The sequence below is a fragment of the Crinia signifera genome, chromosome 4 (assembly GCF_055691185.1).
Source record: "Crinia signifera chromosome 4, ASM5569118v1, whole genome shotgun sequence".
NCBI lineage: Eukaryota > Metazoa > Chordata > Amphibia > Anura > Myobatrachidae > Crinia > Crinia signifera.
In genome coordinates, this window is record NC_139220.1 from 244,567,419 (window position 1) to 244,582,736 (window position 15,318).

Consider the following 15,318-nt stretch of genomic DNA (forward strand, 5'->3'; position numbering starts at 1 on the left):
TGGGTTACTTTCTTCTGCTGTTTCCATGTACCAGAGATGTATCAATGACATGTACAAAGATCTGGAATAACTATTACCACTGTATGGAAAGAAAAGACTTTTTAATAAATATTTAAAGATTGAATGGACTTTTTTCCTATGTGCTAGATTTATATTGACTAAGGCTTGGTTGATCTAATTGGAGTGATCAACATTAGGGGCGCCAACCCACTATTGCTCTCCATATTTTCCCCCCTATCCCCCATCCAACAGGGGATTCAGTGAGTAGGGCAGCCCCGTATAACTTGACCATAAATTCTGTGGCGCGACACAAGGGTCTGTTCACCATATATATATATATATATATATATATATATATATATATATATAATATTAATTATATTATATATGCAAATACATTTGCCATAATCCATTATGAATGTAAATTACTGTATGTCATGTTTGTATGATTTATTGTATATGATAGGGATCAAAGAATGGTGATTATTACGACAGAAAAAAAAGAATGGCGTAATATAAACTACCCCATGTGTTTATTTTTTATTTAATTTTACCTTCCCGAGGGATAACTGCATAAACTCGCTGTCTTGCACACTTTGAGGTAACATGGCAATTAGGCTGCTGTAAATTGTTTCATATATCTCTGCCATTTTGACAGATATTGAATATTAGTATACTGACCCACCGTTTAGGAAGTTTTTTTGTTATACTTCCTATTTGATCATATAGCCGAATGGCTCATGAGGAATCTGTATGTCAGTACGTTCCCTCCCTGGCCAATCAACATTAAAGTTATCGCCCATTTTGGTGATTACCATTTTGTAACATCTTTTCAAGAACATTAATTATCAAACCATTAACCTTCAGTTGGTATAGCTAACACACCCTTACACATAGATTTTTTAGGTTCATATCCCCAACTCTTTTCAAGTGCTATTATCGATGCGCTTTCATATCGGGTATGTAATCAATATTTTTCATCTATTTCCTTACATTCTCCTCCCATTCAAGAACATTAATTATTAAACTATCAACCTTTAGTTGGTATAGCTAAAAATCATTACACATATATTTTTAGGTTCATATTCCCTACTCTTTTCAAGTGCTGCTATCGATGCCCTTTCATATCGGGTATGTAATCAATATTTTTCATCCATTTCCTTACTTTCTCCTCCACGTCTGTCCACCTCGTTTGTAGAAGCATATACATACTCTTTTGGTTTTTCAAATTTTTTATGAATTTTTAAAGATTCCGTTAGATCGACATACCGCTCAACTTGGTATGTAAAAAATTTTAAGTTTTAATTTTTGCATTTATTTGACAATTGGTTGTTATTTTCTATTGTATTCTTATGGCATTCTGTACCACCCACAGTATACCCCCGAGGAAGTCTCCCCGGAGACGAAACGCATTTGGTTCTGTCCTTGCGGTTACTCATCGCTCCCACTTTTTGTTTCTATTCCGTCTCCCACTAACAGTGGAGATTCTGTAGAGCTAGCTATTATTGGAAGCGCAATCAGGCTCAACCCCCTTTTGTACAGGCGCCTATCTAATTGTTGATTGGAGTGCCTGATCACCATCGTTTGTATATATATATATATATATAATACTATATTATATATTAATTATATTATATATGCAAATAAATTTGCCATAATCCATTATGAATGTAAATTATGTCATGTTTGCATGATTTACTATATAGTTTGATAGGGATCAAAGAATGGTGATTATTACGACAGAAAATATAGAATGGCGTAATATAAACTACCCCTAGTGTTTATTTTTTATTTAATTTTACCTTCCCGAGGGTTAACTGCATAAACTCACTGTCTGGCACTCTTTTAGGTAACATGGTGGTGCCATGCCCAAGCACCAGCGCTAGACGTATCCATGTAGAGCAGTGATTACCAACCTCACAACTCAAAACACACTAAGGAGTAAATTTCCTACGATAGGAGCTCTACTGAAGATAAGATGTTGCCCATAGCAACCAATAAAGGTGCTAAATAAATAGGAAGTAGAATCTGTAATACATTTACCCCTAACAGTCCAAGCTTTCTGGATATACATGGTGGAGAACTGATGACTAAGGTGTAGATGTATGAAGCAGTGATAAGGGAGAAGAAGTGATAAAGTGCCTGGTACTTTATCACCGACCAATCAGCTCCTGACTGCTAAGTTACAGGTTGAGTTTAAAAAGATTTGATTGTCCGCTGATAAAGTACCAGGCACTTTATCACTTCTCCGCCCTTATTACTGCTTAATACATCTACCTCTAGTACCTACATTATTTTGATTCAAGCATCTGTGTTTAAGCATAGATATCCTTAAAACCTAGACTGTCAGAGTCAGATGTACTAAGCTTGAAAAGTGATAAAATGGAGAGTGATAAACCACCAACCAATCAACTCCTAACTGCTATGTCACAGGCTGGGTTTGAAAAATTACAGGAGGTAGGAGCTGTTTGGTTGGTTGTTTATCACTCTCCATTTTATCACTTTTCAAGGCTAGTGTGTCTTGAGGAGCGAGGTTAGGAACCTCGGATAGAGTATACTGTGATTCATGGGTTGCTGATCATTTAGAGCAGGGGTGGGGAACCTTTTTTGTGCCAAAGGCAGTTTGTATGGGGAAAAAATCCTTCGGAGGCCATACAGGTATGTAAAAATTTCTCTCACAAATTGGCCTGCTGCAGTCGTCCCACGCTCCGCCGGCTGCCGCTGAATAGGACTGACAGTCTCTGGCTGCTGTTGATTAAGAGGAATCTCGCAAGAACTACCATCCTCTCGCGAGATTCCCCTGTACTTGACTCCTGGCGAAGCCGCCGGGCGGGAGGGAGGGCCACTCAGACCGGCCACGGGGGCCGCATAGGGCCCCTGGGCCTGAGGTTCCCCACCCCTGATTTAGAGCTACATAAAAAGTAACTGTTTGAAAAAGACCTTGGAAGAGCCAATCAAAATGTAGGACCAGGAATCACAATTTTTTTTTTTGGCAGATAGCTGATAAAAATATATACATATTATACAGACCAGAAGTCCTTTATTGCAAATGCATCAAGGCAAGATGCAAGGAAGATAACCATTACAGTATGCTCATGAATAGGAGAGGGTCCAGCAGCTGCACTATGCAGACAATGGGAAGTTCCTTGGATAGCATGTTTCCGCAGAGTCTATATATTATATGGGTTCAAAGCAGCTGATGATGTTGACAGAGCTCAATCAGTTTATTAGGGTGTGTTGAAATTAAAACTGCAGTCTGGCGAAAACCACAACCAGCTTAGCATTTCCTAATCACTCTAAAGGGGCCTACACATGTGGAGATGGGCTGAGCATTCTGAGCGATGCTAGATTGCTCAGAACGTTCAGCAAGATTGCTCAACACCATACCTCCCAAATTGTAGTCTTCGCTCCAAAATTAGGGGGTGTGGCTTAACAGAAAGGGGGCATGGCCTATGCTCCTGTCTTTCCTGCGAGGCCACACCCCATTTTTAATGCTGTGGGGGCATGGCCTAGAACCTCTGGCTGCGGGAATAGATGCCCCGCCACGGGACACTGCCCCTGGCTGGAGGGATGTGGGAATGTTCCCGAAAACCGGGACGTTCCCACTGGAATAGCTGTGTGCTGAGCAATCTGTCAGGGGCAGTGTTATCCAATGAGATATCATACTGGATATTAATTGCTGATGCACAGGGCCATGTGGAGTGGTGTAGGAGTATTTTTTAAGAGATCTAGTGCAATCACATAGAAAATGCCTCTAAATCTCTAGGTTTGTAGACCCAGTAACTGCATCGTCGGCCAATGTCAATCATAGGAGAGAAACTAGGAGCCAGAAAAGGTCACTGAATTCCCAATAGATTTGACTGGAGGAGCTAATATTATTTGATAGGTGAACTGAATGATTTCTATAATAAAGGTGTATAATGAGCTAGAGAGGAAGCGCGAAGGCCAAATTCATGCTGCTTATCTCCTGCACCTTTCTCATCCATAGAGATTATTTAATGGGAGATACCATACCAAGCAAATGAGTCCGCAACTATATGCCAGTGACCTTGGCTCAGGATGAGCTGCTGGTGTTCGATTAGCACAAAGGATACAACTGTTCTTGATTCAGGCAAGGTGTTCCTGCAGTTCTTTTTCGTCTGCTTGTCATCATCAGCATAATCCATTCCTCTGCCCCTTTGGGTTTTCAGTTTTTTTTTTTTTAAGCTTATGGAGCACCTGTGAATGTGAACAACAGAGGAGAGTACAAAATGAGCTATACAGGGTATAATTTCAGCACAAAACATGACACGTGCACCTGCTGACAATGAATAGCATTATCACATATGCAACTTGTCCGCGTTTCTCTTGGAGCTTTTAAAGTGCCAGCACAATAGGGGCTGAATGACTGAGCGTTCCAGGCTTGTGGGGAGGATGCCATTTTTCCTGCCTGTAATAATAACATCTGCAGACTCTATTTTTCAGGAAATTGCTGCACTAAAAGCATTCCCAGCAAAGTACTCCCAGCATCCTCAGCTAGGGACACAAAAGGAAGAGGGAGTGTTACAAATAGGCATTACAGAGGGTGCAATCCACCAAAAGTGGATAAAAGCCTGGACTGCTATGATGGTATTTGCTAGCCCTTTAATGCTAAATACTTACTCTGATTATTCCACTAATTTACTACTTGTCATATTATAATATTCTATATACTGCTTACATTTTTATATATGTAATGGGTTAAGGCTATTTATTGAATTATATTATTATTATTATTACAATTTTTTTTTGTTCACTAAACATAAGTTGTTGCTTGTTTTTTATCGTACTCTACATTGCTTTAAATTTTCCCTTTTTTTTCTTTGATATTAACTATATTGTGGTTTGTAATATACAATAAAGAGAAGTAAACAGTACAGAGAAAAGCCCACCTATATTAAATATTAAACTGCTAAACTGGCCTCCTCTCAATCAGATAAACATAGGGAAGTAGAGAAGTTATGGTCTCTATGGTTCAAGAGCCCCTAAATGCGTCTGCCACCGCTCATTCTCCTGCTGTAGTTGGCAGAACATTACATTTTCTAGCGGCTGAAACCTCTTGTACTTAGAGCACTGGCTGGACAGCTGCAGCTGCTATGCCTAGTATGATTTTCTTCTAGTCTGTCAGAATTATATCTTTAAAATGTGTGGACAGCTTTATTTATATAAAACTTGTGAACAGATATTACTTTACACAGAAAAATATTTGTTGTGAATTAGAGATGCCATATTGGTTACTGGCTAATGTATCATTCATTGGATAATTGTAGAATTCAATCATTCTTTGGGCAAGTTACAGTACCAAGGCAAATGCAAAGAGTAGAAAATTGCTTTTTTGCTTTCAGTCCAGTTTTGGGCACTTATGCACCTGTGCATGGTACATAGGCACTAACTTAGCAAAATCACAATTATAAAGTTGCCATCATTTTCTAAAAAAAAAAAATTGGAATGTAATTGTCAAAATGATCAAAGACAATGAATGACCATAAAAGCAGAGCTTGCACATGTACATGTATTAAACTAGGTGCTGTTGTTCAAAAGGAGTATGGATTAAAAGATCAACAGTAATAAACAAAAAGAGGGTACACATGATCAGATATGCACTATTTTCTGTTTGATTTTGCTTATAGAAAATCAAATGGGCATCGAATGGTTTTTCTATATTCGATGCAGATTAGATCCCAAAACTATTCAGAAATTGTTCTTGTTTTTTATTACATAATAAAGTTTAAAAGTATTTTTTTTAATTTATTAAAATATTTTATTTACTAAAATTTTATATCTTGGGGCATTTTGCACTCTGCCTCCCCCTCCCCGTGTCCATAGGCTACCATTCTAAAATAATTTATCCTTACTCATTAGCATTAGAACCCCCAGTGGCTTTAAATCCTTATAATAGTACGCCCCATTAGTAAAAAGGAAAAAATGTTTTTTTTATAAATTGAGGATCAGTCTCCCTTTTACAGATGATCACAGCTAAATAGTACTTGGATTTGGTTAAGATCAGATGCAGCAGTGGGGACTGATCTTCGGTGCATGAGCTCCAGAACGCCCCCCACACAGCATTCTGGGGAATGATTCCGGCAGTGATGTCAGCAGGTAGAGACTACCGCATCACTGCAGCTTTCTAGGTAGCAGAATGGATCTCCTAATCTACAAACAGGGGCACACTGCAGGCAGAGGGCTCCAATGAATGCAACCTGGCCTGGTAAAATACTTCTGGCTCCAATCACATCAAAAATCAGGCAAAAATTTTATATGCAATTTTATATTATTTTGTGGCAAAAAACTAAACTGTGAATCCATCCAATCGCTACTCATGGTGGAGCGTCTTAGCCATAGTAAGCATTTAATTCCTACTGGGAAAGGTGTATGAAGGCCCTGTATCACATAAACTGTACTATGTGAGGCAGACTATAGATTGTTAAGTGCTAATTATGCCCTCTTCATAGGTTGGCTACAACCACTTCAAAATCAAGCATTTGGAAACGCCCTCTAGAAATTTGCCCCTGATTATGGTATGCATATCTTCCAATATAAGGAAAAATCCAATAGTCAAAATATTTCTGGTCCATAGCATTTTGGTTATGGTAGACTCAACAAGTATAAGTATACAACACTTTACAGGACGCTTCAATTACTAGGGTTAGCAAGGATAGAGATTTCCTGGCCACTAAGATTGTGGCTTGCACATTCCGTGTGTGCCACAATCTGCATTCTAGAATGGAGGTTGGATTGCTACTGCAGCAGGAGGCATCTACATGTAATAGACATCTGCTAGGTTCCAATATGGCTCTATCACTGCTGCCAGGGTTCAAAACAAGGATTTTTAGCACCTGGGATAAGGCAGTATTGTAGGTTGACCTTTAGTAAATGATACCAATTTGACATTGAGGGGGAAATTTACCAATATGAAAAACCTAGTTTTTCGTATTGGTATTTCCCCTACGACTGCATACGACTGTTTCAGTCATATGCAAAGTCGTGTTCCGGAGGGGAATGTACAAAGCAGTCAGATACGACTGCTTTGTAACGCACCGATGTCGTAGGAATTCGTATTAGCTGGCCATATATACGGCCGCTAATACGAATTCGTACAGGCAGTCTGCACGGATCAGTCAGATCTGTGCAGACTGCAAGGTGCAAAAAAAATAGAAAAAATAAATAAATTAAAAAAAAACAGCGTGGGGTCCACCCCACAGCTGTAACCAGCACCAGGCTGAAGGAGCCGGGGATGGTAATTAAAAATCAGGGAACCCGACAAATAGGGGTTCCCCGATTTTTAACAACCAGCCCCAGGCTCCAGGTCTGGGGCTGGTTCCCAAAATAAGGGGGACAAAATGACTAGGGGTCCCCCGTATTTTAAGAACCAGCCCCAGGCCAAACCAGCCAGCAGGGTACTGTCACAGCCGGGGGACACTTATGATATAAGGTCCCGCGGCCAAAACATTAACCCTACCGACCAGTCAGCCTGGCCAGGGGCCCTGGGGGAGTGGGGACCCCCCCAATGAAGGTGTCCCCCCCCTCCAGGACTTACCTGACCAGGCTGAAGCCTGGTGCTGTCCTCGATGCCCCTGGGCGGTGGGCATCGAGCTGATAGTGGTGTAAAAAATAGAATAATCTATTGTCTAATACTGGGGCACTATGAGTCCCACCAAGCCTCCCCCGCAAGCTGGGACTTGGAGAACCACAAGTCCCAGCCTGCGGGGCATTAAAGGGCCCGCTGGGTCTTGTAGTGCCACAGTATTAAAAATAGTAAAATAAAACACACTGACACACACTTAAAATAAAACTTTAATACATACAAAGCCCTTACATACTGATACTTACCTATCTTCTTTCCGTAGGTAGCCCTGGTCCTGCAGTCCTGTGTCGGCGTTCTTCTTCATGTCAACGTCGCTGTCGGCGATGGCGTCCGGAGTCCGATGAAATCCATGGAGGAAGCTGTGGAAGGAAACCATACTCACCTGTCCCAGGGCAACGTAGTCCAAGTAAGGGTCTTTACAAAAAAACAAACCGAGAACGCGAAACCAGCCGGACAGCTGAGCCGCACGGTGTTTGTGTACATCGTGCGGCTCCGCCTCCCGAATGCCGCTATTGGCCGCCTTGCGGCCTAGCGGCCAATCAGGAGCCCCGGACCTGGAGCCTGGGGCTGGTTGTTAAAAATCGGGGAACCCCTATTTGTCGGGTTCCCTGATTTTTAATTACCGGCCCTGGCTCCTTCAGCCTGGTGCTGGTTACGGCTGTGGGGGGGACCCCACGCCGATTTTTTTTTTAGATTTATCTATATTTCAATTTTTTTACACTAAAGCCTGCACGGATCTGACTGATCCGTGCAGGCTAAAGGCAAATACGACAGGGAAAGCAAGGTGTATTTTCCTGTCGTATTTGCGTGGGTGTTTTATACCACTAAGCAGCCGTATTATCAGTACGGCTGCTTAATACATCAGGAACCACCATTCTTTTGAATGGTGATTTCTGTCGATGGTGTAGACATTCGTATTTGTAAATACAAATACGAATGTTCCATCTTTAGGAATAGGAATTGTTGTATTTTCGGGATTGTAAATCCCGAAAATACAAATTCGTAAAAAAAAGGTGTATTTCTCCCTACGAATACACCTTTTTTCTACGAATCCATTTTGGTAAATTTCCCCCTGAATCACCATCAATTGACAGTAGTTTCCATTGGGTTCTAAGTGACACTAAACTTTAGTAAATGTTTCCCTTCTTCCTCTTATAACATTGTATCCATTTCCTTAGAAATCTGTACAGTGGCTTCTAAATTCAACATCTGGCTTCTTCTATTAGCTAATAAGAGATAAATGGAATATGTCTAGTTAGGACTGGAAGATATTTATTGCCTATGGGCATACCTGGCACATCCCCCAAGTCTTAGGGACTGTTTCAGATGTCAATGCTGCTTGCAAGCAGATGATTTTCTCAGTCTGAACAGGCATCTGGGTCCCACTGCATTTGCATCCTGGAGGTTACTTCTCTAATACCCAGATCGAAATTCCAAGCAGAGATTGACAGGCAGTGGGTGTTCCTGGGATGTAACAGGGGGATGGCAGCCAGACACTGGCATGTTTTGTGCATGTCGCCATCAGCAAATGTTTCTAATGATGCAGTTGCACTGACACAGTCATCCATATTCAGATGACAAAATTGCACCGGCCATATGGTAGGTGCAAACGTCGATGCTGCTACTGATGATGTAAGGATGGTGCGTCTTAGTACATGTGATGATGGAATAGTGCCCTGCCAGTGGGCATCTCAGTAAGCTGAGACTAGGTTGCACAGCATCTGCAGAAAATACCAACGGACACTGTCGCAGCTTCAACTGTGTCTACCTTTGAATCACACCCTGGATGTTTTGCATTAACAATTGATGCTACAACCAGCTTTAGCATCCATTTACTAATTCCAAGATAAAACTTTTCCAAAATGTTGCTTCCATTTCAAAATGTGTCAGGACTTTATACATTATCACTAGACCAAGTGTAGGCAATAAGCAGCTGCTGTTGAACTACAAAAACTAGCATGACCTGCCGCTGCCATAGTTTAGTTTGTCCGAATAGCAAAACTGTGTCAGTGCATGCAGAGATTTGTACTCCCACAGCAGCTAGGGGCCAATAATTCCCCACCTCTGCAGAGATGTATTAAGCGAGGAGGGGTCCTGTGTGTATCCATCTGAAAACCCTCCCATCTAGCCTGATAGATAGTGATAGCTACAATATGAGACTATAGTGTTGATCATGCACAGGTCTCCAGAAAAATGGTGCAACAGACATATTATTAGTGATTTTCCAGATCTTGTGCTGCTTCCAATGGAGGAACCTGGATAGTTACTTATTGAAGAAATGAAAAATATGCCACTACCTACACTCATCTCTAAAATGTAAATAAACTAAAACGTATAGCTCTTTTTTTGCTGAATAATGCAGAGCTAGGCATATCCCAAGTTAATTTATATAATCATCACAGCCCTAAGATTATCTCTTGCATTATGGTTTCTATAAAATAACAAATTCATTATCAGTCACATCAAGGGCTTTAGTCATTACAAACTACAATCAGGGCTGGGTTAAAGGGGGTTTTGGGGGGAAATGGTTTCAGTACCCCTGCCCCCCCCCCCCCCCCCCCCCCCCTCTAGCTAGGGCTCCCCAGTGGTTGGCATGTATTTTTAAAAAAATAGCTAAATGTTTTGTGCATGGGAGTGGGGTAGTGCTGCAGCTTCACCTATCTGCCAATGTGACAATGATTAATGGTGCTGAGCATCAGGTGCCAAGGTACACTGACTGCAAAATTGGGCAGTGCATTACTGGAAGTTGACTAAGTCCCATGATACTGATGCACAAGAGGGCAGAGGCTGAGAGGTTTGTGCTGAGCTCTGACTGGTGGAGCTCATTACATGCTTCTCAGGCCCATGGAGGACAGCAGCAGCAGCCTAGTGATGGGAGGGTTTTTAATCAGAGGCAGCACTGAGCATACAGTCCTACAGAGTAAGGTGCAGAGGGAAAAACAAAGGCTTTTCATGTGGTATGTATGTATGTACAGTATACAGTTACCCATTGAAACAAGTTTATACTGCCTTTACTCTGTGTTTTGACAGTGTATTATACTCCCATGCAGTTTTGCGGCCAGTAATGACAAGTGCAAGAGGGCCCCTCTGTCTAAAGTGCCCCAGGCCCCCCGAAGGCTTAATCTGGCACTGACTACAATACACTGTTTTTTTAATTAGCCTCTGACTGGTTCAGCAATTTAGTCTTTGGAATTATTACAGTGATAGCAAATATGATGTCTTGTACATGTAAGGCTCTAATTATTTCTGACTGTTTACCTATGCTACATTGTTTAACCATGCTACCCATGTGCTCATGTGCCCCGCACACCCTGCACCCAACATTAATACAACAAGGGCTCCATACTTTAAAAGATCACCGCTCATCCAAGTTCATTCCCTGAAATCCTGCTGTGTGATTGGAAGATGGCCATATATAAAGTCCAATAATATGGAGCTTCAAACTACATTTGAAGCTCCATTTTGATTCTGAATCATTCGGATGGGGGCGGTACTATGAGCAAACGTATTGGTGTATTATGCGCATGTGCAGGTCCCCTTTGCAAATGGCTTTGGCAAGTTGCATAAGCCATTCATATGGATCGGGGAAGCCCTGGGGCGGACGGCGGTGGAGACTGGGGTTACCCATGGGAATGCCCAGCATTTTATGGGTGTCCCCATAAAAAAGTTGGGCATTCCCATGGGTACACAGGCCAATGCCTACAGGCGGGCGGGTGACTAATGTCGCAGGATGTCAGCCGTCCACCCTGTCTTTGTTCCGGCAGCCGAAAATATAACTCAGTTTCCACTGACTTTTATTTGCGATGGCAGGAAAAATCATTTGATAGTCAGCGGGGGGCGGGGGGCGGGGGAGGGGGGGGGCTCTGACGGCCCGCGTCTTTGGTTCTCGGTAATCGATCCACTTCCAGCCTGGTTCTGTAGCAGAAGTCTTAGACTAGCTTGGATTGAAAAAACTCTTCAATGTTTTGGATTTTGCATATGGATCTGCGGATGCACCAGTTTTTGCGATGCCTTCACAATTTTGCAAGGGGTGGATATTCTTTTTTCTGCGCGGTGACTTTTGGATCACAGGCAACTGCTTTTTCTCTAATTAGAAATCCATGCTGACTTAGACCCTATGTTCACTATGAAGATTTGCATACCAATCTAAGGGGGTTATTCAGAGGTTATTGCTATTGTACAAATTCGCAATCCTCTCAATTATCGAATCACTGCGCATATACAAATATCTCAACGTAATCCCTTCGCAATTTGACGGTCAGAAACTCGACAGTCGGAGGGGGGGGGGGTAACCTGCAGTTTCTGGGAGTGACCTCAGTATCTGTCACAGAGTTGTGGAATGGTTAGACTCACATGTTACTCACATTTACACAGACTGGGAAATTATTAGATGGTGAGTGAATTGCATATGGAAGCGCGACAGGATATGGGATAGCAAAAATCAAGCCATCTCCCATCTGCCCATTTCACTAGGAGGTGGGTGTGATGCTGTCTTGTGACCTGCTCTCTTGTGAGTCCATGGGCACTCCTATCAATAATAATGATAATAAATAATAATAGTAATAATAATAATAACAATAACAATAACAATAATAATAATAATAATAATAATAATAATAATAATAATAATAATACCTGTTCTACTGTCTGCATATATAAGGGAATACAATGTATTTATGTCATTTTACACTTAAAGCTATTATTCATACTGTATAATGCAAACTCCACATCTAAGAGCAGTCCGAGGATGACATCACATGCAAAGTCTACAGAATGGTCAGAGCTTAGAAGCCAAAGCCTTTACTAATGTAAGTCTGTCTACAAGAATGCTAATGGGGAAAATGGGATTTCTAACTGGTTTGAAGTCCTTGACACTCTGGTCTTGGAAAACATGAGTACAATTTGATTCCTGAAGTAAAACCTGATTAAATAAAAAGTCAAGCAGAGATTTGCATTCCCTCTTACAGAGAGCCTTGGGGCAGAGAAATACATCCGTCCCACTATGCGGACATGTAAATTGAGTTAGTGTGACGACCAAAGCTGACAGTTAATGAGTTGGAAGCATCTAGGAATAAATGAATAGATCTACATAAATTAGTCCTCCACTGGGAAGGAATGTGTTGCCATTCCTTTTATTCTCCAGGAGCACAACTTCTTGCTGGGGTTGAGATGAAGCTTGTAGATGATGCATCTGACTGGGGATGTGCAGGTAAAGTATCTCTTCACAGCACATGACAGTGACAAGGACCCAGGTAGATGTATTAGTCTCAAAGAGACTTGCCAACAAAATGATTACTTTTGTAATCTTGCGGGTAGTTATCATTGAAGTGCACCAGAGAGACATTTCTGTCTATTTTCCATTAAATAAATCAGTCTCTCTCTCTCTCTCTCTCTCTCACTCTCTCACTCTCTTTCTCCCTCCCTCCAAGTTTTAGTGTAAACCCTATAGAGCAGGAGCTGCCAGCCAGTGTTTTAACAGTATTCCATATTTAATAAAGTATACCGTACAATACAGCAATGGATTGGAATTAGCATCTTCTCAAAAACTCTCGGGATTTTCAGCAATTCTTATTATTGAAAGTATATACAGAAAAATTCAGAAGACACACAAATGAGACATATATATATATATATATATATATATATATATATATATATATATATATATATATATATATATATATATATATATATATATATGGAACCACATTATCCTAGGTAATAAGGACTTCTTCAGGGGTGGACAGGATCAAAAATTGATAGGGTAAAAGGTCTAATTCTCCTCATTAGTTAAAAAAAAACAAGGTATAAACCGACATCTGACATAGTATTTTTGGCACATAGGATAATGTGGTTCCATTCGTAACCAGAAATCACAACAAGCTTTGGGTAAAAATTACACAGTTGATCGACTGAGGTTCATTCACAGCACAAGTACTTAATGGTACATTCAGCAATTTTAGGAATTAAAACATATCCTCAGTCTGAGAGCAAGAATATATATATATATATATATATATATATATAGATAGATAGATAGATAGATAGATAGATAGATAGATAGGTGTATCAAACCTTGAAGAGAGATAACGTACCAACCAATCACATTCTATGGCCTTTTTGCAGGCTGAGTAATAACAGTTAGAAGTTGATTGGCTGGTACTTTTATTCTCTCCACTTTACAAGGGGTGTGCAATAAGTTTCTGGATGTGTATTGTATAAGAAGAGTAGATACAATCTGACTGTCTGGTTGTGAATTGTAATCTCTGACTACAATTCTTGCGAAATGTCAGGACACAGAACCGTATATATAAGCAGCACTGCACACTAAAGTCAGCATGTTCACTTTCTTCACATACTCATTATGGAGCTCAACAGGGGCCACTGGAAAGTCATGATCTTCTACAACTACAAGAGCGGTCTGTGAGGAGAGTTTTGGCTGGCTAAGAGCTGCTTTGTCAAAGTGGTTTGAATTTTGGTGCAGGAGACAGACCCTGGAAAATGAATACTGCAGCCAACCTGTTTCTGCCATCACTAAGGTCAACATTGCTGCTGTTTGGGCTGTAGACTGTGGCCCAGTTAGAGTGGAAGATAGGCATCTCATCGGTAAAAGTTTGACCTGAGCATTTTCTTTTCATACTGGGTGCTTCGTCAGCTTTCAAGTGCAGAAGGAAGCTCGGGAGACTTGGTGCTGCAACATGCTGACTGGCTTTGATAGCAGTCACTTAAACTCTGTCTGGGAGATCATCAATGTAGATGAATTTTGGATCAAGCTCAAAACCAAGTAGACTATAGTAGGATGTGCACCACCAAGGTTCTATTGTGAATGTACCATGGCCAAGCAAATTATGGCTATTTTTGTGGATAGGATTGGTCAAGTAGCTACCATACAACTTGTGCAGCAGTACACCATCTTTGTGGATTTGTGTGCCTACCAATGCCTGCTGCAAGTGCTGAAAGCAACTTCCAGACACCATCCAAGACCTCACAATTTTTGTGTCCTTCTCCATCATGACAATGTCCCTGCCCAAAAGTCCAGAAAAGTAGTGGATCTTTTTTTACCCCACGACCGCATCCAGGACCTTGATCATCCAATGTAGATCCAGACTTTGCCCGCTGCGACTTATTTGTGTTTCACACAAATGAAGCACAAGATGCGTGCTTTTTGTGCATACAGAAACTTATCCAAGGTTTGACATATCTTCCCCATAAACTGACTTCTCGCAACCATTAGTTCAGACCTAAAAATAATTATCTCCACTGTATGCAGTGATAGATGCACCTTAAATATCAGGAAACAGGCCTTCTATAGTACATATAAGAACAACGTACAGTAGTTGTAGAGTTAATGGACTGAACAACATAATTCCTGTTATTTACAGATTGTCACTATACTGTGGCTGTCCAAATTTTGTGACCAAGAATACACATTTTGTGAATCTGATGCTGTTAAGATAAATATCATGGAGTCCCACAGGCCTTAGGCTGTATATTACAAACCTTTCTCTTAAGCTACAGGCTTTGCAACCAAGCCATTTATTCTTTAAATTGACCCCTTTGTTGACTGTTATTTGTACACCAACCACTAATTCCCTCACAGCTGCCCCATAAAGCAACAGCTACAGGAGTCTCCAAAATCAGCACATTTAGAAAAATACAGGGACAATTACAATTAAGCTAAGGACTTAACAATAAGTCTTACAAATGAAAAATTA

The 15,318-nt window shown here is 40.9% G+C and overlaps 1 long non-coding RNA gene across 1 annotated transcript in view; it reads right to left on the reverse strand.

Annotated features, from left to right (window-relative positions):
- Positions 1-2,282: 2,282 nt before the first annotated feature.
- Positions 2,283-15,318, reverse strand: part of LOC146072560 (uncharacterized) — a 117,110-nt gene continuing 104,074 nt past the window's right edge. Inside the window, exon 3 of the long non-coding RNA XR_014473185.1 lies at positions 2,283-4,218. This is a non-coding gene — a long non-coding RNA (uncharacterized LOC146072560). The remainder of the gene's footprint in view (positions 4,219-15,318) is intronic.